The sequence below is a fragment of the Tamandua tetradactyla genome, chromosome X (genome assembly GCF_023851605.1).
Source record: "Tamandua tetradactyla isolate mTamTet1 chromosome X, mTamTet1.pri, whole genome shotgun sequence".
Taxonomy (NCBI): Eukaryota; Metazoa; Chordata; class Mammalia; order Pilosa; family Myrmecophagidae; genus Tamandua; species Tamandua tetradactyla.
Window position 1 is genome coordinate 127,294,282 of NC_135353.1, and position 22,529 is coordinate 127,316,810.

The following is a 22,529-nucleotide window of genomic DNA, read 5'->3' on the forward strand; positions in this document are numbered from 1 at the left end:
TCTGCTGTATGATGCTGTTTCTCCCTTGCCAGGATCCATGGGTTCAGGTAGCAAGTGGTGAAAATGGAAGTAGCACCACTCACTGTTACCTCTAGTGGTTCACTAGGAAAGTTTTTGCTTCCTGTCTTTGCAATCTTGAGCTCTGCTGGTCTGCAGGTTTTAGTTCGAAAAGGGGGAGTGCTTCCACCAGGAGAAACAATGATTCCATTGAACTGGAATCTAAGATTGCTACCTGGTCACTTTGGGCTGCTCATGCCCCTAGATCAACATGTCAAGAAGGAGATTACATTACTGTCTGGAGTGATTGACCCTGATTATCACAATGGAGTAAAGAAGAGTTTTCCTGGAATATAGGGGATCCCCTAGGGTGTCTTTTAGTATTAACACGCCCTGTGATTAAAATCAATGGAAAACTGCAGAACCCAATCCAAGCAGGACTACCAGTGGCTCAGAAACTTCAAGAATGAAGGTTTGTGTCACCCCACCAGGCAGAGAACCACGGCCAGCTGAAGTGCTTGCTGAGGGTAAAGGAAACATGGAATGGGTAGTGGAAGAAGGTAGTGATAAATATGAGCTATGACCACCTGATCAATTACAGAAATGAGGACTGTAATGATGTGTTGTTCATGTCATACTATTTAAGTTGTAAGATATCAAGTTTAAGGATGAACATTACCCAAGGACTTGCATCCTATTCTGGAGAGATTTAATGTGTTTCCAGTTATATGCAGGACAGTTGAGTACTGTTGGTTGAGGAAAAAAATGTGTCTTTTATTGTTTTCTATTTAGAAATTAGGTATGTTTTAAGGTGATGAGTATAGCTGTCAAGTTGTGAAGGAGTGGACTGTCACAGTCAGGTTCATGTGTCAACTTGGCCAGGTGGTGGTACCTGTTTGATTGGGCAAGTGCTGGCCTGTCTGTTGCTATGAGAACATTTCATAGAATTAAATCATGACCACATTGGCTACATCTGCAGCTGATTCTATTTGTAATCAGCCAAAGGAAGTGTCTTCTTTGATGAGTGATGTTTGATCTAATCACCGGAAGCCTTTTAAGGAGGATTCAGAAGAGACAGGTTCTCTTCCTGCTTTGGCTGTTGAGGCTGTCTTGTGGAGTTCATCCAGACCCTCCATCACAATCGTCAACTTCACAGCCTGCCCTATGGATTTTGGACTCTGTGTTCCCACGGTTATGTGAGACACTTTAATAAATTTTTTATTTACGAATATTTCCTATTGATTCTGTTTCTCTAGAGAACCCTAACTAATATAACCTCCAATGTATAATAGTGTTGATACAAGCCACAATTATACTTCTTGAAATTCTCTCTTTTTCTTTTCTATCTCATTATCCCTTTTATTAATCAATTGCCCTTGTAAGATTTGATTGTTTCTTCTTTCAGTATAAGGCTCCAAAAGCTAACCCAATTACAAAAGAAAAGAATGCTAGCAATGCCATGACTGCTCATTGTATGCTGGCATCTCCAATAGAATTTGAGGCCTTCCTAGCATGGCTACTGCTGTCATTTCTAAGGGAGATGGCTGCAACAGGAGGTAACATAAATGATTTTATGACACTGACTCTATAATCTTTCTCCAGACTTAATGTTTAAGGAAGCCTACATTCACTAGTTTCAGATACACTATAAAGTCCTTGATGGCATCAATGGATATATTAAAAATTGGAAAGAATTGTTCAGGAGTAAATTACCTACAGTCTGTATTTTTAGGTGTTTTTTTTTTTACAGTTTTGGGTGCATGTTCTTCTGTGAAATTTGGATGGTCATCCACTATTTTCACCAGTTTATCCATGATAGAATCATTACTCAAGCCTTCAGAGATATCTGAAAACTTCTCCAGAAGTTCATTCAAGCTGTCGATTATTTCACCATCACACTTATCCAACTATAACTAGGCAAGACATCCATCCTGGGGACATAGTTGAGGGTTATCATGGAGTCTTTTGGAACATTTGCCATCAATTTTGTAATGTCTTTCACATCATCAGTCACATGATTCCTACAGGTCTTTTAGTTTTGACAAGAAAATTAAAAAGGACTAGTTGAAGATAAATACAAGTGATAATCCAAATTTCTGTCTCCTTCATAAGGAAATGTAGCACTGCAGTCCAGCCCAGACAGCAGTATGGCAATTCCATTTAGCTGTTCTGGAGCTCCAGCATATTGCAAGGGCAGTGGTGACAAATGGTCCATGTTTTGGGTAGCTCTAGCACAGCTCCCTCTCCGCAGCCTGTGTCTCCAGCAGCAATCCTAGCCCTGTGCAAGGCTGCAAGTGAAGCCCTAAGGGAATAATTTTAAATACAGACAAATGGTTATGCATAAAGATGTTAATCATGCCATTATTTATATTAAAATTCGAAAAAAACACAAAACCTTGAAATATCCAATAAGAGAAGTATGGCTTAGCATTTTAGGTTTTGGAAGAAAATGTGACAACATGGAAATTTCGTGTTGGTCAAATGAACAAAGCATAGTATAAAACACTCTCAGAAATATTAAAGAAAAAAAGTTTATTAAAAATTCCCATTCATTGAAAGGAGACTGCACAAAAGCATACCTGAATGTTTACTTGATTACATTGGAGTCGTCGGGCTGTGTATGATTTTCCTCTTTTTTTTTTCTTACTTGTTTATATTATCCAAATTCTTTATAATTGAACATTTATTCCTTTAATAATTGCATAAAGTTAATATATTTTCTTTTTAAAATGTGTGTTCAGAAAGAATTAAGATTCTTACATACTATTCAGAATTGTTTGTTGTAAGTCTTGGATTACTAAATTGATCATAAACATCCAGAGGACACAGGTCCTTTCTCTTACTCAGCCTGTTGTATGATCAATAAGTACTTGTGGGTTTACATGGAGTTGTCTTCTGTATAAAGTTTCCAGTTGTTGCAGAGCCCAACATGGCCTTGCAGTCCTCTTAAACATTGGGCAGCCAGTGAGAAAAGTTAAAAACAAAAGCCAAATAAGTGAGGTTTGCTTGGAGGCCAGTAATCTTGGAACCACAGGGTGCATGCTAATGAAAAGGAAGGTGGTAGAAATGAATAATTTTGCCTAGACATGAAATGAACATTTGCCCCTTTCTGCCCACACTGCAAGTTTAGCAGCAGCATCCAGACTCCCATTTGCTATTACCAAAAATGTTGACGCAATTTAAAAAATGAAACAAAATAAAACATTGTTCTTTGGCTTAAGTGCATATTGTACCAAATTGTACAAGAAATATAGATGAGTGTTTAGAGGATTTCTAAAATTACGTAAATATGAAGAATTGATTGTTAATAATGTACAGCAATTGCTTTTAACTGTATGAATTATCTTATTTTGTTTGGCTATACTTAAAGAGCCCCAAAGTAGAGTGCACCAAGACATTCTGGATTTCAAACTTAATAAATTAAAATTACCATGTACATTCCACTACATGTCAAAACAGGAAAAGCCATAGGTTTTATATGAAATAAAGATTATTGCAGTAATAGAAAACTAGAAACTGCTTACATTTGTTTGGAATGAGAAAACAGGGCCAATGATTTTCAATACAGATGTATTCCTCTTCAAGAAAATATATTTTTAAAAATCAACTTACAAAGCAGATAAATTTGACAATAATTATTTATACTGTCAAGAAATTCTTTACTTTTCAGAAAAATGGTTTCAGGGTTCAGTGTGCTTTCTGGTCATTATGAACTTGACAGAAGTTAGAGGAATTTAAAGCTATGCTGTTAGGTGCTATGGCCAATTAAAACTTATGGAAATGAAAGTAAAGAGTCCCTTTATATGTAATAGGGAGTGAAAAGGGGCATGTAATTTGATTTCTAAAAATTACATATATGTGAAGATTTTCAAATATATTCATTGTGTAAGGAATGCATGCCTACAGTTTATTACTTTATCATTTCAGGCTTTGAATATGACTATTTAAACCAAGCATACCATTTTTCTTTTACATTTTGCAGATAAATTCTAAGGGCTCAGATTCATCAAAAACATTTCACATTTCTCCACGATAAACTTGCTTCTAATCTACTACAACTTGAAATTGTCTGTACTGTGGGGTGATGAGAATAATAAAAGTTATTCTCGTGCGTTGAGCTTTCATAGTTCCAGGTGCTATACTAAATGGCTTTAATACCATGCTAACTTACTATGTATGTACCAGGAGTTATTAAAGGTGATGGGGATTCAGCATTGAACGAAATGGACAAATAGCTCTGTCTTTTGTGGAATGTACATTCTAGTGGAGCAATTAAACCAATATACATAATAGACAAGTAAATATATTCTTGGTTAGAATATGATAAATGCCACTGAGGAAACTGTAACAGGGAAGAGGTTAAGGAATGCCAGAGTTGTAGTGAAATGTCTCCTTTTAATTAGATGTTCAGGGAAGGTCTTACTGAAAACAACATCTGAGCAGATGAGAAGATGCCCCATAGGAGGTGAAAGGCCAAACTATGTGACTCTCTTGGGGGAAGAACATTCCACGCAAAGGATAAAATACCTCACATTAGAAGGTGCCGGGTTTGTTTGAGGAATGGCAAGTAGAGCAGTTATAGTTAGCACAGGGGAAAGGAGGGGGAAGATCATCCAAGGATGAAGTCAGAGAAATAGCATAGGAGGGACCAGATCATGTCAGGCCTCATGGGTCATCATGAAGACTTTGGGTTGTACTCTGAGAGAGATGGCAAGAATTAAAAAAATATATATTTTCATGAAAAAATGTAGCATACAAACATTCCATACATGGTATACAATCAGTGGCACACAATATCATCACATAGTTGTCTCACAAGTTTTTGAACAGAGGAGTGACATAATCTGACTTACATTTTAATAGGATCATCCTGTTTCCTTTGGTAAAATAAAGTTTTATGAAACAGCGGTCTTGTCCAGTTTCACATATTTGATACCGAGACTTAGAGGAGTGAAGTAATTTACCAGAGTTCTCAATTACCAGTGAATGAGTGGGACTGGAATTTTAATCCAGGTCTGTGTAATTCAAAAGCCCACATTTTTCCCATGAAGCTACATTGCCTTCCAATTGGAAACCGGTTTGTGACCTAATAAATGATTTTCTTATAGCCTGTGGTGACCCCTTTTTTCCCCTTTTCTCTGGAGTTCCTTGGCCTCTCTGGCAAGGCCATGACATCACACAACTCCAGAGGACATCATTTACATCATAAACCTTGAAATATATTCTTCGGAGGTGGGCAATGCTCAACCTAAGTGGCCATGTGCCGTGGCCTTGTTCTCCAGTGTGGTAGAAGGCCTTGTAAATGGTTTTGGACTACTATTAGACCTGTAGCAAAATCTGGTTGGTTAACCATTTGCATTAGCCCCACTTAGATGTATATCTCCAGCTCTACTTCCCCTGACACATATTCTAACAGATGTCTCTATTACCCACTATTACACTGCAATGCACTAGTCAAACAGATAGGATGCAAGTGGTGGTAGAACAGGGTTGGGAGAGAACACTTTTCTGCCCCTTATGAGTAGCTTAGGCCCACAAGTTTAAGAGAAGGACTGAGGTAATCTAAGATGTGAGCAGGTATTCCTGGCTTCTGATTAGAAGAGGTGGCACTAGAATTTCCAGAAGGCCTGTTATGAACCTGTTATGGGTGTACATGCAGCAAATTGACTTAGAGTTTTCACACACCTTTTGTTTGATGAATATCAAATTGAAGGAAATGAGAAAGTACACTACCTGTCATCAAAACTGCTGCTTGGTTTAATTGAGGCACAACCAGATTTTCTTGGATTTCTGAGGGCCTTAAGTTTAGGCTCTTGAGCCTTTTTTTTGTGCTGAAACTGTTTTTTTGTTATTGTTGCTATTTTGTTTGAAAGACAGTGCTTAGTGTCTAATGATTCAATATATAAGAATAGAGGTTCAGAGCTTTAAAATGAGCTTGATTTGATACTACTTGACTGGGTGACTTTAATGATGTTTTATCTTGGAAAGCTGTAAAGCATTTCATATTTCAAAATTCTGCATAGTTACCTCAATACCATAGAGTAGCTTCACAATTTTTTTGTGTGTGTGTTTTATGACTTTAGTTACCAAAACTGAGAAAAAATCATGGCAGCATCCCTTATAAGATTAAGTGAATAATACCATGATGGTCTGTATAAAATGTTTGTGCCAGGAGCTCAGGGCAGTATGAAATACGTAAAGGCAAAGTTGTCTCTATGAATCTTCATATTCTAGATATTTCATGTAAGTGAAATCATACACTATTTGTCCATTTGCCTGACTTGTTTTACTCAGTGTGATTCCTTCAAGGTTCATCCACGTTGTAGCATATCTCAGAACTTTATTATTTTTATGGCTAAATAATATTTCATTGGGTATATATACTGCATTTTACTGATCCGTTCATCTGTTGACTGCTCCCAGCTTTTGGCAATTGTGAAAAATGCTACCATGAACATTGATGTACAAATATCTGTTCAAGTCCCTTGCTGTCAGTTCTTTTGGGATATATACCTAGAATTGGAATTGCCAGGTCAAATGGTAATTCTATACATAACTTTCTGAGGTACCCCCCAAAGAATATTGGTATTTACGGGCTCTTTCTTGCTACTTTCAGGAAAGTCATACATGAGAAAGATCAGCTCCAAATAAGGATAGGTAGTTGGTAAGCAGAGATGGATGGAAAAGAGAATACAGCTTTGCTAAGGAATATTTTTCTTTTTAAGATTAACTATGTCAGGTTAAAAAGGGCAGCTGCTTCTGTCCCTCAAACTGATTCCACCTTTAGCAGGAGATAAGAATGATGCCTGATCACTTCGAGGCAGCAAGCCTCTGGCAGAGATGAGCAGAGAGAGGATGGAGGATGTTGCCTTTTTTCCCCAAGTCCAAAATTTCTTCCAGCTTCATAGTGGCTACCATGAACTTGAACTAGAAGAGACTGGGAGAGCTCAAAGCCCAGTAAGTACAAGGCCAGAGTCTTGAGGCTTGAAAACTATAACTAGGCACAATCTTTGTGATGGATTGGGAACTTACTAAATTATGTTAGTTATATTGCCAAAGAAACCACAACCTGGTGTTATGAATTGAATTGTGTCCCCCAAAAAGATATGTTCAAGTGCTAATCCACAGTCCTGTGACTGTGATCCTATTTCAAATAGGATCTTTGAAGATACTACTAGTTAAGATGGAGTCAAACTGGATTAGAGCAAGTGCTAATCCAATATGATAGGTATCCTTATAAGGAGAGAGAAATTAAACACAGTCAGTAGGAGACAGAGAGAAGACAGTCATGTGATGAGGCAGAGATTGAGTTATGGATTGCTGGCGAGCCACCCCAGAACCTTATAGACTTCAAAGGAGTCTTTATGACCCTACTGACACCTAACAGGGTTGATTTTGGACCTCTAGCCTCCAGAACTGTGAGGCAATGAATTTCTGTTTAAAGCTACCTAGCTGGTGGTGCTTTGTTATGGCAGCCCTAGAGACCTGGCCTGCAAAAGTGCATAAATTGGTTTAACTTCTTGCTGTTTTCTTTTTTAATTAGGGAAATTACATGTTTACAGAAAAATCATGCAGAAAATATGGACTTCTCCAAATATCCCCTCTATTATTAACACCTTGCATTAGTGTGGTACATTTGTTACAATTAATAAAACAGTATTTTAATAATTGTACTATTAACTATAGTCCAGGTATAATGGTATACATTAGAGTTTACTGTGTTGTACATTCTTATGTTTTTTTAAATTTTATTTTGCTAACATATATACAAACTTAAATTCTCTCTTTTAATCACATTCAAATATATACTTCAGTGTTGTTAATTATATTTATAAAGTTGTGCTACCATCACCATCCTACAGTACCAAAACTTTTCCATCACCCCCAACAGAAATTCTGTACCAATTAAGATTTAACTCCCATTACCTACCCCCTTCCTAGCCCCATGAAACTTGTACTCTAGTTTCTGCCTCTATGAATTTGATTACTAAAATGGTTTCATATTAGTGAGATCATATAATAGTTGTCCTTTTGTGTGTGGGTTATTTCACTCAGCATGATGCTTCAAGGTTCATCCATGTTGTCATGTATCAGACCTTCATTCCTTTTCACAGCTGAATAATATTCTATTGTATATAACACATTTTCCTTCTCCATTCATCTGTTGATAGACACTTGGGTTGCTCCATCTTTGGGCAGTTGTAAATAGGACCACTATGAGCATTTGTATGCAAATGTACGTTTGTGTCCCAGCTTTCAGTTCTGGGTATATACCCAGTAGTGGTATTGCCAGATCATATGGCAATTTTGTACTTAGCTTCCTGAGCAACTGCCAAACTGTCTTCCACAGAGGCTGCCACATTTTCTATTTCCATCAGCAGAGGATGAGTGTCCCTATTTCTCTATATCCTCTCCAACATAGTGGCAATTCTAGTAGGTGTGAAATGTTATCTCATTGTGGTACTGATTTGCATTTCCCTAATAGCTAATGATGTTGAACATCTTTTCATGTGATTTTTAGCCATTTCTATTTCCTCTTTGGAAAAATATCTAGTCAAGTCTTTTGCCCATATTCTTTTAGGTTGTCTGTCTTTTCCTTCTTGAGTTTAGGATTTCTTTATATAGTCTGGATATTAAACCATTATCAGATATGTGGTTTGCAAATATTTTCTCCCATTGAGTAGGCTGCCTTTTCACTTTATTGACAGAGTCCTTTGAAGCACAAAAGTATTCAATTTTGAGAAGTTCCCATTTATCTGTTCTTGTTGTTGTGTGTGCTTTGAGTATAAAGTCTAGGAAACCATTGCCTACCACGAGATCTTAAAAATGCTTTCCTACATTTTCTTCTTGAAGTTTTATGGTCCTGGTGCTTATATTTAGGTCTACAATCAATTTTGAGTTAATTTTCTATAACATGTAAGATAAGAGTTCTCTTTCACTCTTTTGCATATTTTTGGTTCTCCCAGCACCATTTGTTGAACAGACTGTTCTGTTCCAGTAGAGTGGACTTGGCAGAATGGTAAAAAATGAATTGACTGTAGATGTGAGGATTTATTTCTGAGCTCTCAATTTGATTTCATTTATCAGTATATCTATATTTATGATAGGATCATGCAGTCTTGACTCCTGTTGCTTTGTAATATGCTTTAAAGTCAGGAAGCATGAGTCCTCCATCCTTTGTCAAGATGTTTTTGGCTATTTTGGGCCCCTTTCCCTTCAAAATAAATTTGGTAATTGGTTTTTCCATTTCTGCAAAGTAGGTTTCTGAAATTTTTATTTGGATTGTGTTGAGTCTATAAATAAATTTAGGTAGAATTGACATCTTCATGATATTTAGTCTTCCAATCCGTGAACAAAGCATGTGTTTCCTTCTACTTAGGTCTTCTTTCGTTGTTTTAGGAATGTTTTGTAGGTTTCTGTGCACAAGTCCTTTACATCCTTGCTTAAATTTATCCCTAGATATTTTATTATTTTAGTTGCTATTGGAAAAGGAATTTTTTTCTTGACTTCCTCCTCACATTGTTCATTATTGTGGATAGACACGCTACTGATTTGTGCATGTTGATCTTGTATTCTGTCTGTTATGGTCAGGTTCATGTGTCAACTTGGCACAAGTTTGTCTGGTTGGGCAAGTGCTGGCCTGTCTGTTGCAATGAGGACATTTCATAGAATTAGATCATGATCATGTCAGCAGCATCCACAGCTGATTCCATCAGCCAAGGGGAGTGTCTTCTGCAATGAATGAATTTCAGTCTAATCACTGGAAGCCTTTTAGGAGGATTCAGAAGAGATAGACTTTCTTCCTGCTGTGGCTGGTGAGCCTCTTCTGTGGAGTTCACCCAGACCCTCCATTGGAATTGTTGGCTTCACAGCCTGCCCTGTGGAGTTTGAACTCTGTGTTCCCACGTTCAAGTGAGACACTTTTATTAATTTTATATTTGTGAGTGTTCCCATTCTGTTTCTCTAGAGAACCCTAACTAATATATCTTGGTACCAGGAGTGGTTCTTAAGAAACAGAATCTTCAAAATGGGTTTTTATGAATACTTTTCTACTCTGACTGGACTCAAAGACACTAAGGTCTCTGATTCCCATAATCAGGATGACGCTCCCAATCCATGGAGTGAGTTGGCAAAAGAGATAGTCAAAATATCACCATTCGATTCTCTTAATGCTTTGCTTGTACGAAGCCAGACTCTGAGGGATAATGTTTTTGACACCTTTACAGAGTTTTGTGGAAATAAGAGGTATAAAGATGTTGGCTGGTTGTTGTTAGATACACTGGCTACACTAAGGAGTGAAAGGGATGGGCTTAAGGCTTCAAATGAGAAGCTAAAGCACCATCTGACAGATGTAGAAGTTTCTCTGAGTATCCTGAAGGAAAATCTTATTTCCTGTAGCCGTAGACCTGAGATCTCTGGAAATCAGGCTCAGAATCTTATTGTTAGAATAGCAATTTTACAACATAAACAAATCTCAATGTTGCATGGTGTCTACTGTTAAAGTAAGGGCATGGATTGGAAAGAAGTGGGACCCTGAAAAATGGGATTGCGACATATGGATTGATAATAATGTCGGGAGTGAGGTTGAAACCCTAAGTCATGCTGAGTCTTCTCTAGATAACCCTGTAATAGTCTGCCCTGAGGATATAGCTACCCCACCTTCAGCCTGCCTTGAGGAATTAACCACCCAACCTCCTCCTAAAGGGATTAGTCTTAGAGTGATTAATCCTGTTTCACCAGATGAAACTGCAATTGAAGGCCCTGAAGCAACTGACTTGGAAGACATTTCTAATTCTTTTCGTGACCCACTCCCACCACCCCTCATTTCTTCCAGACTTAACTAGACTAAAGTCCCAACAGACCCCTAAAGGTGAGGTACAAAGTATCACACATGAGGAGGTACGTTATACTCCAAAAGAACTGTGTGAGTTTTCCAATTTATATAGATAGAAATCAGGGGAATATGTGTGGCAATGGATTTTAAGGGTGTGGGAGGAATATAAGGCTGGATCAGGCTGAATTTATTGATATGGACCCTCTAAGCAGATATTCTGCATTCAGTGTTATAGTTCAAGGGGTTAGAAAAGGTATTAACAGTTTGTTTGGATGGTTGGTTGAAGCATGGATCAAAAGGTGGCCGACATTACCTGAGGTAGAAATGCCAGAACTGCACTGGTATAATGTACATGAGAGAATCCAGAGGCTTAGGGAGATTGGAATGTTAGAGTGGATTTATCATGTAAAGCCTGCTCTTACACTCCAGGAATGTCCGGAGGATGCACCTTTTACCAGAACAGTGAGAAATAAATTTGTGAGACTAGCACCATCATCCCTGAAGAGGTCTGTAGTTGCACATCTCTGTAGGTCAGATATTACTGTGGGAGCTGCTGTCAGTGAGCTGGAATCCTTAAACACAATGAGGATTACAGGATCCCGAGTTGGTAGAGGCCAAGTGGCAGCACTTAATCTCCAAAGACTGGGTAGATGTGGCTATAATAATAGACGGCAAACTCAAAACCGGAGTCAAAATTATACGACTCACAGAGATTTATGGCATTGACTAGTAAATCATGGGGTACCTAGAAATACAATAGAAGGGCAGTCTACTAAATTCTTGTTTGAGCTGTATAAACAAAAGAGTTCTATGTCAAGTGAACATAAGTCAAACCTGAATTACAGAAACACAGTCATAGCCTCTTAATCAATTTCCAGACTTGAGACAGTTTACAGATCCAGAGCCCCTTCAATGAAAGGGAGGCCAGGTTCCTTTGGGGAGAACCCTGTTACACTGCCACAAATTTATACTGCTAATCTTCCTCTAAGCCTTCCCCAAGGAGACCGACGGCCTTTTACCAGGGTAACTGTGCATTGGGGAAAAGGAAATGATCAGATATTTCGGGGATTATTAGACACTTGTTCAGAAGTGACATTAATTCCAGGGGACCCAAACTTCACTCTGGTCCACCAGTCAGAGTGAGGGCTTATGGAGGCCAGGGGTCAATGGAGTTTTAACTCAGGTCCATCTCACAGTGGGTCCAGTGGGACCCCGGACCCATTCTGTAGTTATTTCCCAAGTTCCAGAATGTATAATTGGAATAGACATACTGAGCAACTGACAGAATCCCCACACTGGTTCTCTGACTCATGCAGTGAGGGCTATTATGGTGGGAAAGTCCAGGTGGAAGCCCCTACCTAGCAAAATAGTAAATCAGAAGCAGTACTGGATTCCTGGAGGGATTTCAGAGATTACTGCCACTCTTAAGGACTTGAAGGATGCAGGGGTGGTGATTTCCACCACATCCCCATTCAACTTTCCTATTTGGCCGGTGCAGAAAACAGATGGGTCTTGGAGGATGACAGTGGATTATCATAAGCTCAATCAGGTCATAACTCCAATTGCAGCTGCTGTTCCACATGTGGTATCATTGCTTGAGCAAATCAGTACATCCTCTGGTACATGTTAGGCAGCTATTGATCAGGCAAATGCTTTTTTCTCAATAGCTATTAGTAAAGACCACCAGAAACAGTTTGCTTTCAGCTGGCAAGGTCAGCAATATACTTTCACTGTTCTACCTCATGAGTATATCAACTCTCCAGCCCTATGTCATAATCTTGTCTGCAGGGACCTTGAGCATTTCTCCCTTCTATGAGACATCACACTCGTCCATTATATTGATGATATCATGTTGATTGGACCTAGTGGGCAAGAAGTAGCAACTACTCTAGACTTACTTGTAAGGCATTTGCGTGGCAGAGGATGGGAGATAAATCTAACAAAAATACAGGAACCTTTCACTTCAGTGAAATTTCTACTGTCCAGCAGTATGGGGCGTGTCGAGATATCCCTTCTAAGATGAAGGATAAGTTGCTGCATCTGGCCCTTCCTACGACCAAAAAAGAGGCACAATGCCTAGTTGGTCTCCTTGGATTTTGACAACAACATATTCCTCATTTGGGTGTGCTACTCCAGCCCATTTACCAAGTTACCAGAAAAGCTGCTAATTTTCAGTGTGGACCTGTACAAGAGGAGGCTCTGCTACAGGTCCAGGCTGCTGTACAAGCTGCTGTGCTACTTGGGGCTTATGATCCAGCAGATCCACTGGTGCTGGAAGTGTCAGTGGCAAATAGAGATACTGTCTGGAGCCTTTGGCAGGCCCCTATAGGAGAATCACAATGCAGACCCTTAGGATTTTGGAGCAAAGCCTTATCATCTGCTGCTGATAGCTACTCTCCTTTTGAGAAACAGCTTTTGGCCTGCTACTGGGCCTTAGTAGAGACTGAACGCTTAACCATGGACCACCAAGTTACCATGAAACCTGAGTTGCCTATCATGAGCTGGGTGTTATCTGACCCACGAAACCATAAAGTTGGGCGTGTGCAGCAGCACTCTATTGTAAAATGGAAATGGTATATACGAGATAGAGCCAGAGCAGGTCCTCAAGGCATAAGTAAGTTACATGAAAAAGTGGCCCAAATGCCCATGGTCTCCACTCCTGCCACATTACCTTCTCTTTCCCAGGCTAGAGCTATGGCCTCTCAGGGAGTTCCTACAGTGAACTTACTGAGGAAGAGAAAATTTGGGCTTGGTTTACAGATGGTTCAGCACGATATACAGGTACCACCCGAAAGTGGACAGCTGCAGCATTACAACCCCTTTCTGGGGTGTCCTTGAAGGACAGTGGTGAGGGGAAATCCTCCCAGTGGGCAGAACTTCGAGCAGTGCCCCTGGTTGTTCATTTTGCTTGGAAGGAAAACTGGCCAGAGGTGCGTTTGTATACTGACTCATGGGCTGTTGCTAATGGTTTGGCTGGATGGTCAGGGACTTGGAAAGACTAATTGGAAAATTGGTGACAAAGAGGTCTGGGGGAAGAGGTATGTGGATAGACCTTTCAGACTGGGTGAAAAACATGAAGATATTTGTGTCCCATGTGAATGCTCAGCAGAGGGTGACTTCAGCAGAGTAAGGTTTTAATCACCAAGTGGACAAGATGACCCTTTCTGTGGATACCATTCAGCCTCTTTCCCCAGCAACTCCTGTCATTGCCCAATGGGCTCATGAACAAAGTGGTCATGGTGGTAGGGATGGAGGTTATGCATGGGCTCAGCAACATAGACTTCCACTCACCAAGGCTGACTTGGCTATAGCTACTGCTGAGTGCCCAATCTGCCTGCAGCAGACACCCATACTCAGCCCCCGAGGTAGCATCATTCCCCAAGGTGACCAGCTGGCTACATGGTGGCAGGTTGATTACTTTGGACCACTCCCTTCCCGGAAGGGGCAGCGATTTGCTCTAACTGGAATGGACATGTCTTCTGGATATGGGTTTGCTTTCCTTGCATGCAGTGCCTCTACCGAAACTACCATCCGTGGCTTACAGAATGCCTTATTCATCATCATGTCATTCCACATTGTATTGCTTTTGATCAAGGAACACACTTCACAGCAAATGAAGTGTGGGAATGAGCACATGCTCATGGAATTGTCTGGTCTTATCATGTTCCCCATCATCCAGAAGCAGCTGGATCGATAGGACAGTGGAATGGCCTTTTGAAAACTCAATTATGGTGCCAACCACGTGGCAATACATTGAAAGGCTGGGATAATGTTCTCCAGGAAGCTGTGTATGCTCTGAATCAGCGTCCGCTGTATGGTGCTGTTTCTCCCATAGCTAGGATCCATATGTCCAGGATCCAAGGGGTAGAAATGGGAGTGGCACCACTCACTATTACCCCTAGTGATCCACTAGGAAAATTTTTGCTTTGTTTCCCTGTGACCCTGAGCTCTACTGCTCTACAGGTTTTAGTTTCAGAAGGGGATGTGCTTCCACCAGGAGAAACAACAATGATTCCATTGAATTGGAATCTAAGACTGTCACCTAGTCACTTTGGGCTATTCATGCCCCTGGATCAACAAGCCAAGAAGGGGATTCCATTATTGTCTGGGGTGATTGACCCTATCAGGGAAAATAGGACTGCAGCTACACAATGGAAGTAAAGAAGAGTTTTCTTGGAATAAAGGAGATCCCCTAGGGCGTCTTTTAGTACTACCGTGCCCTGTGATCAAAATCAATGGAAAACCGCAACAGCCCAATCCAGCCAGGACTGCCAATGGGTCTGAAACTTCAGGAATGAAGGTTTGGGTCAGCCCACCAGGCAAAGAACCACAGCCAGCTGAAGTGCTTGCTGAGGGTAAAAGGAACATGGTATGGGTAGTGGAAGAAGGTAGTGATAAATATGAACTACGATCACGTGATCAGTTACAGAAACGTGGACTGTGATGCCGTTTTGTTCCTGTTGTACTATTTAAGTTGTAAGATATCAAGTTTAAGAATGAATATCACCCAAGGACTTGCACCCTATTCTGGAGAGAGTTAATGTGTTTCCAGTTATATGCAGGACAGTTGAGTATTGTTAGGTGAAATTAGAAAAAGTGTGTTTTAATGTTTTTTATTTAGAAATTAGGTATGGTTTCAGGTGATATATATAGCTGCCAAGTTAAGAAGGGGTGCACTGTCATGGTCAGGTTCATGTGTCAGCTTGGCCAAGTGGTGGTTGAGCAAATGCTGGCTTCTCTGTTGCGATGAGGACATTTCATAGAATTAAATCATGATCATTCAGCTGCATCCACAGCTGATTCCATTTGTAATCAGCCAAGGGGAGTTTCTTCTGCAATGAATGAATGTCAGTCTAATCACTGGAAGCCTTTTAAGGAGGATTCAGAAGAGACAGGGTCTCTTCCTGCTTCAGCTGGTGAGCGTCTCCTGTGGAGTTCGTCCATACCCTCCATCTGAATCATTGGCTTCACAGCCTGCCCTGCAGATTTTGGACTCTGCATTCCTGCGTTCACGTGAGACAGTTTTATTAATTTTATATTTGCAAGTGTTCCCTGTTGATTCTGTTTCTCTAGAGAACCTTAACTAATACACCGTCACTTTGCTGAACTCGTTTATTGGCTCTAAGGGCTTTCTTGTAAATTTTTCTGGACTTTCTAAATATAGGATCATGTCAACTGCAGATAGTGAAAATTTTGCATCTTCCTTTCCAATCTGAATGCCTCATTTCTTTTTGTCACCTAAGTGCTCTAGCTAGAACTTCTAGCATCATGTTAAAAAAGTGTTGATAGTTGACATCCTTGTCTTGTTTCAGATCTTAGAAGGAAAGCTTTAGTTTTTCACCATGGAGTATGATGTTGGGGTGGATTTTTCATAAATACCCTTTATCATATTGAGGAAGTTTCCTTCTCTTCCTGTCTTTTGAAGTGTTTTTGTCAAGATTGAATGCTGAATTTTGTTGAACTCTTTTTTGCATCAGTCAAGAAGATCATGTGATTTCTCCCTTTGATTTGTTAATGTATTGTATTACATTAATTGATTTTCTTGTGTTGAACCACCGTTGCTTACCTGGGGCAAAACCCACTTGATCATGGTGTATAATTCCTTTAATGTGTTTCTGGATTCCATTTTTTCATATTTTGTTGAGCATTTTTGCATTTATATTCATTAGAGAAATTGGTCTTTCTAATTTTCCTTTCTCATAGTATTTCTATCCAGCCTTGATATTAGAGTGATATTGGGTTCATCAAATGAAGTAGGTAATGTTTCCTCCTCTTATGTTTTTTGGAAGTTCTTCTTGGAATGATTGGCACAATTCATCTATGAAGCCATTTGTTCCTAGGCTTTTCTTTTTGGAGAGTTTTTTTTAAAAAACATTTTTATTGTATGATATGACACAAATATAAAGCAAAGAAAGAAAAAAGCTATAGTTTTCAAAGCACTCTTCAACAAGTTGTTACATGACGGATCTTTGGGAGGATTTTAATGACTGATTCAATCTCTTTACTTCTAATGGTCTGTTGGAAGAGTGCTTTGAAAACTATAGCTTTTTTAGGTTTTCTATTTTTTTCTAGAGTTAGTGTAGGGTGTTTGTGTGTTTCTAAAAATTTGTCCATTTCATCTAAGTTGTGTAATTTGTTGGCATACAATTGTTCGTAGTATCATCATATGATACTCTTTATTTTCGTAGGATCATTAGTAATGTCCTTCCTCTCATTTTGTATTTGATTTTATTGCATCTTCTTTCGATTTTTTCTTTGTCGGTCTAGCTAAGGGTTAGTCAATTTTATTAATATTCTCAAAGAACCAAGTTTTGGTTTTATTGATCTCTCTATTGCTTTTCATTTATTTCTGCTCTAATCTTTATTATTTCTTTCCTTATACTTGCTTTGGGACTAGTTTGATGTTCTTTTTCTAGTTTCTCCAGGTACACAGTTAGCCCTTTGATTTTGTCTCTTTCTTTTTTTTTAATGTCAGCATTTAATGGTATAAATTTCCCTCTCAGCACTACCTTTGCTGCATCCATAAGTTTTCATATGTTGTATTCTTTTTTCATTCATCTCCAAATATTTTCTGACTTCTCTTGCAGTTTCTTCATTGATGCACTGATTGCTTAAGAGTGTGTTGTTCAGTGTAGATATATTTGTGAATTTTCCAGTTTTCTGCCTGTTATTGATTTCCACCTTCATTCCATTTGGTCAGGAGTAGTGCTTTGTATAAGTGACCCAGTATGTGGTCTGTCCTGGAGAATGATATATTAGCTCTTGAGAAGATTGTATATCCTGTTATTTGGGGTACAATGTTCTATATATGTCTGTTAGGTCTAGTTCACTTATCATATTATTTAGGGTCTCTATTTCCTTATTGATTCTCTGTCCAGATATTGCATCTATTGATGAGAGTGGTGTACCAAAGTCTCCAAATATTATTGTAAAGGCATCTATTTCTCGCTTTAGTTTTGCCAGTGTTTGCCTCATGTATTTTGGGCACCGTGGCTAAGGGCATAATTCTTTATGATTATTATTTCTTCTTAGTGGATTGGCCCTTTTATTAATGTATATTGTCCTTCTTTGTCTCATAACAGTTTTGCATTCGAAGTCTATTTTGTTCAATATTTGTATAACTACTTAGCTGTTTTTGGTTACTGTTTGTGTGGAATATCTTTTACCAACCTTTCACTTTCAAGCAATTTGTGTCCTTGGAGTCAAAGTGAGTGTCTTGTAGACAGCATATATATAGATCATACTTTTTATATCCATTCTGCCAATCTGTGTCTTTTGATTGGGGATTTTAGTCCATTAATATTCAATGATATTATTGTATAAGCATTCCTTATTTCAACCATTTTATCCTTTAGTTTTATATGTCATATCTTATTTTTGTTTCTCTTTTTACCTTTTTAGTTACCCTTACTGGTAATCTTCATTTCTATGCTCTCCTCCAAACTTCTCTCTCATGTCTTTTCCTTTCAGCCTACAGAACACCCTTCAGTGTTTGTTTTAGGGCAGATCTTTTGTTGACAAACTCCCTTAGTTTCTATTTATCTGTGAATATTTTAAACTCTCCTTCATTTTTGAAGGACAGTTTTGCCAGGAAAAAATTTTTGACTGGCAGTTTTTCTCTTTCAGTATCTTAAATATAGCATACCACCGCCTTCCTGCCTTCATGGTTTCTGATGGGAAATCGGAACTTAGTCTTTCTGTGTTTCCCTTGTATGTGATTAATCTCTTCCTTCTTGCTGCCTTCAGTATTCTCTCTTTAGCTTTGCTGTTTGACATTCTTATTAGTATGTGTCTTGGAGGAGGTCTATTAGGATTTATTCTGTTTGGCTTCAATTGCTCTTCTTGAACATGTATATTTATGTCCTTTATAATAATTGGAAACTTTTTGGCCATTGTGTCCTAAATTATTCTTTCTGCCCTTTTCCCCTTCTCTTCTCCTTCTGGGACACCCATGAAGTATGTGTATGTGTGCTTTGTACTGCCATTCAAATTCATGAGACCCTGCTTAATTTTTCCTATTCTTTTCTCTATCTGTTCTTCTGCTTGTAAGATTTCAACTGTGCTGTCTTCAGGTTCATTGATCGTTTCTTCTGCCTGTTCAGATCTGCTATTGTATGGCTCTAGTATATTTGAAATTTCTTCTGTTGTGTCTTTGCTTTCTTCTTTTCTGTTATGTTTCTTTTTATGTTTTCAGATTCTTCTTTGTGCTCACACAGTGTCTTCTTAAAATCCTTTATCTCTGTAGCCGTATTTTCCTTCATCTCCTTGAATTGATTTAGATTTACTTGAATAACTTTGATTCGTTGTTACAAATTCTGTTTCTCCTCTGAAGTTTTAATTTGTGCCTTTTATTGGGCAATATTTTCCTGTTTCTTAGTATGACTTGTAATTTTTTTCTTGGTGTCTAGGTGTCTGATTGTCTTCATGACCTTACTCTGAAGGTTAGTTCCTCTTTCTTTGTTAGGGGTTTCTCTTTAATTGGTTTTGAGTTAAATCACTTCTTTGACCCTTCATTCAGCTTATTCTAGACCTTTAGATTAGTTTGTGCTTAACTGATCAGATTTTTTCAGCTTTTATTCATCTGATTCTTGTCTTCAAGATATGGTACAATTTTTGAGAGTGCACTATTTGTGCAGTTGTTTCACCTCCAGAAGAAAGCTTCCTTTCTTCTGTTTCTTCTCTGGGATTGTTGATCTCTTCTATTCGTTTTTTATATTTCTCTATAGTTTTTTTCCACTCCTTTCATTGTCTCTATCTGCTTTTTCTTAGAGGGCAAATTCTGGGAGAAAGGTCACAGTGAGATGCCTTTTCCAAGTCAGTATTTTCCAGTCACAACAGGGCCAGGATTGACAAGGTGTAGATCAGTTCCAAAGTGTTTTGGGAAGAAGACCCAGAAGGATGCCAAACTTCTCTTCCACAGCTACCCCAGTTTGTGCTTTCCCGGCCTTCCCTGCAGATGGTGCTCTCCAGCCAACTGTTCCCTGCAGTCCTAAGGTGGTATGGTGCCTTTAAGTCTCAATTGACTCCACCCCTGTTGGGGCAGGCTTGAAAGAGAGGCTCTGGCTGCTTTTGTTCAGGACGGGTTGAAAACCTAGTGCAGAGCCAGGACCCAGTGATCTGAATTTGCTAATCAAAAGCCACAAACAGAGTTGGGCCGTGCCCCTCACCTCCACCCCTTTTCTTGGGGAAGAGCCATCTTCAGAAACTGTTCACTGGATCCCCAAGAAGGCACTGTGTCTCCCTTGGGATTAGAGTTGAAAAAAGCTTCCAGCTGCTTTCTGTCCTGGGCTGGTTGAAACTGTAGCTCTCCTTGATTGCTGCTTGGCCGTGTCTCCCTCTGTTCTTAGGAAAGAGGGCTTTTATTTCTAGCCAGGGACTGGATCCCTGGGCAGCCTGCTGCAAGGGTGGGAAATGGGCACCAGCCTCTATAGCTTGGAGAGTTCTACTCACTGCAGCATGTCAGTCTCTTCCTCATGTTCTTCCTTGGATGCTGTACAGTATTGTCCTGGTCTCTGGAGCCCCCAAGCTCCAGTTATTTCAGATAGTTACTGGCTGTTTACCAGCTGCCCTGGAGGATGAACAAGTCCTGGAGCTCTCTGCTCCACTATCTTACCTGGAAACACTCTAGTGTATTTTTAATCTCCATTATTATGTTTTTCATCCCCATAAGTTTTGCTGTTTCTTTTTAAACTTTTTAATTCCTTTTTTGTTCACACATTGTCTTGATAATATCCCTTAGCTCTGTATCCATATTTAGTTTATTTCTATCCATATTTTCCTTCAATTCCTTGAATTCATTTAGGAGTTTTGTTTTCACTTCATTGACTAGTTCCAAAGTCTGTTTCCTCTGAAGTTTTCATTTACTTTCCCGAACAAGCCATGTCTTCTTGATTTTTAGTATGACTTGGGATTGTTTTGCTGATGTCTGCGCATTTGTTATTTTGATGTGCTAATTCTGAAAGTCGGCTTTTCCCTCTTGCCCAGCATTTTATTGTAGATTGATTGTGTGTTCAGACTTTTCTTCAATACTTTGTCCAGCTATACCAAACCTTTAGAGAAGCCTGTGTTTATTCAGACTTTCTCAGATCTCCTGCACTTGTTTCTTGCCATGGACATGCAGTGAAACTTTTAATATTGCCTTTTTATGTGCAATTGTATTGCCTCCAAATGATTTCCTTTCATCTGTTCCTTCTCTGGGAGTCCTGCACTGTTCTTTTTTTTGGTGCAAATTTTCCTCTCAACAGCTATGATTTACCCAGCTGCTCTCCCACGCTCATTGCTCCCTTTTCGTTAAAATTTTCAGTCCTGGGACTCTCCCTGTCTTACAGCTGTTCAGTATTCCCTTTGTTCCCTGAGGCTTTTCTGCCTCCAATAACTTCCACATTAGTATATTCCTCCCCAGGGAGCCAGAAATGGTCAGTGTTTAAAAACACCCCCCTTTTTTGGGTGCTCTAACAATTAGGAAGAGATTGCATATGTGCACTACTTGCCAACAGTTCACCCATAGGTCTCTTGTTTCCTGGGGGCTCTTTTTATGTACGTGCTTGCCAACCATTTGGGTTCCACCCTGGGTCTATGTGGTCTTGGGTTCCTGTGCCTGGATATGTATGGTGCTCTAATTTGCTGCTGTTAGTGGCTCTGTGGTCCATGACCACAGCAGGAGGTGTCCAGGCTGGTATATTGCCACCATGTAGACTTAAGCCATGTGAGGCTGATTGAAGGGGAGGGGCCCAGACTGGTGAATGTGAGTTGCAGATCTCATACCTCCTACCTTCTTTTCTAGTGTTTGTTGTTGTTGTTCAGCATCTGTGAAGTCTTTCTTCACTTTTTATCATCCTCCATATTTCCAAGCAAATAAGATTTGCTCTATTATTAGTTTTTCTGAGAGAAAACTTTTCCAGGCATGTCTTACATTGCCATCTTGATGTCATCACCCTCCTGAAAAAGCATTCTTATTCCCCTTAAATGACTGAGTAGGAAGTACCAAGATCAAATTTTTATATCAGATTATATTTCAGCTTCTTCCTGAAGTTTTAGGTGGGGAACAGCAACATGTGATCATGGTTTCTGTGGCTGTGCTAAGCAAACAGAAAACAGTTTGGTGGTTCCTCACTAAGGTAAACTTAGAATTATCACATGACCCAGCAATTCCACTCCTGGGTATATACCCCCCCAAAACTGAAAACAGGTATTCAAACAAAAGTTTGGACACCAGTGTTCATAATAGCACTATTCACAGTAGTCAAAAGAAATGTCTATCAATGGATGAATGGATGAACAGAATGAGGTATATATGCACAAAGAAATATTATGCAGCCATAAAAAGGAATGAAGTTCTGATACATGCTACAACATGGATGAACCTTGAAAACATTATGCTCAGTGAAAAAAGCTAATCCCAAAAGACTATATATTATATGATTCTTTTTCTATGAAGTATCAGAATAGTCAAATCCATAGAAACAGAAAGTAGATTAGTGGTTGCCAGGGGCTAGGGAGAGGAAGAAAAGGAAGTCACTACTTAATGGGTATGGGCTTTCCTTTTTGGGTGATGAAAATGCTTTGGAACTAGATAATGGTGATGGTTGCAAAACATTATCAATGCGCTAAGTGTCACTAATGGTAGCTTTTTGGCTGTGTATATTTTACCATGGTAACAAAAATGGAATGTACTACTTTTGAACGGATTCTTAATTCT

The 22,529-nt window shown here is 39.2% G+C and overlaps 1 protein-coding gene and 1 pseudogene across 2 annotated transcripts in view; one reads left to right on the forward strand and one right to left on the reverse strand.

Moving 5' to 3' along the window:
• Positions 1–22,529, forward strand: part of EFHC2 (EF-hand domain containing 2) — a 206,499-nt gene that overhangs the window by 152,632 nt on the left and 31,338 nt on the right. The window lies entirely within an intron of this gene.
• LOC143670910 (kit ligand pseudogene) lies at positions 1,308–2,106 on the reverse strand (annotated as a pseudogene).